Source organism: Corticium candelabrum, chromosome 1 (assembly GCF_963422355.1).
Source record: "Corticium candelabrum chromosome 1, ooCorCand1.1, whole genome shotgun sequence".
Classification (NCBI taxonomy): domain Eukaryota; kingdom Metazoa; phylum Porifera; class Homoscleromorpha; order Homosclerophorida; family Plakinidae; genus Corticium; species Corticium candelabrum.
Genome location: NC_085085.1, coordinates 4,938,275 through 4,940,774, shown reverse-complemented (window position 1 = coordinate 4,940,774; position 2,500 = coordinate 4,938,275). Strand labels below are relative to the sequence as shown.

At 44.9% G+C, this 2,500-nt stretch overlaps 1 protein-coding gene and 1 long non-coding RNA gene across 2 annotated transcripts in view; one reads left to right on the top strand and one right to left on the bottom strand.

Annotated features, from left to right (window-relative positions):
- Positions 1 to 1,605, top strand: part of LOC134194807 (uncharacterized) — a 6,221-nt gene extending 4,616 nt beyond the window's left edge. Inside the window, exon 3 of the long non-coding RNA XR_009972250.1 lies at positions 1,466 to 1,605. This is a non-coding gene — a long non-coding RNA (uncharacterized LOC134194807). The remainder of the gene's footprint in view (positions 1 to 1,465) is intronic.
- Positions 1,606 to 2,421: 816 nt separating this feature from the next.
- The window catches only part of LOC134182380 (collectin-12-like), a 1,763-nt gene continuing 1,684 nt past the window's right edge, over positions 2,422 to 2,500 (bottom strand). The window contains exon 11 of the mRNA XM_062649812.1: positions 2,422 to 2,500. This exon is cut by the window's right edge and continues 465 nt beyond it. The gene's annotated coding sequence lies outside the window, so the exon portion shown is untranslated.

Sequence of the window (2,500 nt, the reverse complement as noted above, 5' to 3'; positions counted from 1 at the left end):
GGCGTCTTATTTCGCGGAGAGCGAATTATAGTCCCTGGTGCGATTCGTCAGAAAATTATGACCGCGCTTCATTCTTCTCACATCGGCATTAATGGTAGCCTACGACGAGCACGCGAGCTGTTCTACTGGCCCGGAATGAATGACCACGTAAAGACGTTCATTCAGCGGTGTGCTACATGTCGCGAAGTAGATCCAGCTCAGCCGAAACTGACTCTCATCCCGCATACCGTCCCATCTTGACCATGGGCGAAAGTAGCCGTCGATCTCTTCGTCGTTGACATGTATGACTATATGGTCACGGTTGACTACATGAGCAATTTTTGGGAAGTAGACAGGTTGGACAGCCTCACTTCTCAAAGCATAATCCGGAAACTGAAACCGCATTTTGCACGGCATGGCATACCGGATACAGTAATGTCGGACAATGGGCCCCAGTTTGTTTCAGGAGAGTTTAGTCGTTTCAGCCAGAACTGGGGTTTTGATCATGTTACTTCGAGCCCAGGCTACCCACAATCGAACGAAAGGTGGAGAATGCAGTAAAAACTACTAAGCGTCTGATGGCGAAAGCCAGGCAGTCAGGGGGCGATCCGTGGCTTGCTTTCCTCGAGTTCTGAAATACTCCCAGCCAAGGGTTCGCGACCAGTCCGGCACAACGTCTCATGAACCGGCGCACTAAAACTCTGTTGCCTATGTCGGAATCTCTACTTGTCCCCCGTGAATGTCCGGGCGAATCGGCCCAGCGAGCACACCACAAAGCTCAGCAAGCCCGTTATTATAACCAGGACGCCACAGACCTTCTTCCTCTGCAGCCTGGAGACATTGTCCGTATCCAACCACGTCCCTCATCGTCCACATGGCAGAAAGGCACCGTCCAAAAGGAGGTGGGCATAAGATCGTATCAGGTCAAAGCGGATGGAGATACAGGTGGAACATAAATTCGCAATCGTCGACATCTGAGGCGATCCCACGAAGTCACTACGGAAAAACACCCTCTCCAGACTCAAGTCTCAGAACAACGAAATGCAGAATCCACAGCTACAAGGAAACAATCAGCCGGCCAGTCGTCGTGTCATACCACGCGGAGCGGTCGAATGGTGAAGCCCCCAAGTATTTGGACGATTACACCACCTAGATAGATAACTCTAGCTAAAACAATACAGGTTGTAGTTAATGACTCCTAGATAAGAGTTGCCAGTGATTGACGGAAGGAGATTGCCAAGCCATAAACAGGACAGTTTTTTAGTTTTTTTTTGTTTTAATCAAGGGGAGATGTAAGGGGTTGATATTAATACTACGTTACGCGGGCATAGCCAGTAGCAGACTACCACAGTGTACAGTGTACATCACCCATCGGCATCCTGATACAACACACATACACACACACGTGCGTGCGCGCGCACACACACACACACCACCACCACCACTCAGCATTAAGTTTTCGTTATTTATTGTCTTGGCTTTGTAGGATGAAGAAGACTATATTACCACAGAAAATCTGGACGAAAGGTTGCAGAAGCATTGGAAAGACTGAGGGACTACGACTTTGCGCTCACTCAATCAGGTGCAGTGTTGACTGCAGAACCAAGAAAACACGACTTAGTGCCAGTACAAGGATGGTAATATTGATGTTTTGATTACTAATTTATTCTGTATCTAGACTTGTGTGATCAGTAGCTGTAACATTTATATTTACATTTTGTGATGTTGAAATGAGCAATTGTAGTGCATATTGCAACAACCAGGAGTTAGTGCTGTATGCGCTATGCTCAGCAATGAAAAGGCAAGTAAGCTAGTATGTACATACTGTAGGTATAGGTTATCATATGATTAGCGTGGTATATGGCTTTTTTGCCTTCGTCAACAAATATTACAAGCGATGCTCTTGTAAAAATTGTGTATTAAATAAATGTGGAATCTGTACGTTGTCAGGAGATGTTAGAAGGAACCTGGATAAAACACGAAGTAGATGCCTAGGTATGAATATCTAAATACGTACAGTACGACTACTAAGCCTTCGTAAACATATATCTACACTGTAGGTATACATTCTGACACATTTAGTAAAGTATGCAGGTATTTGAGTTCAACTTAGATTGAGCAAGTAGTTCATCTTTCAGTTTCTGTTTTCAGGGCCATAGAAACGAATCGAAAACCGGTCTGGCCTAACGCGCGTTAGTAGGGCGTGGTCAATGACAAACATTTGCACCAGCAGAGATGTGACAAAGGATCTCCAAGAGAGTATATCGATTATGTTGAGACAACAGTGTCAACGCGCAGCTCTTGTCTCTCTGTAAACTATTGGATACTATGCAACTCCTGCATGCATAACTTCGAACTTCACTGGTCGTAAAGAACTTTCGTATTGTGGACAGCATGTTGGCTGTATAGAAAACCAGTTGGGTCATGGCCTGACAATAGGATTCAATGAACATTTATTGCTAATAATATAGAAATGGAACTAAACAGAAATGAAACAAACAAAAATTAGGGTTGAATGGTC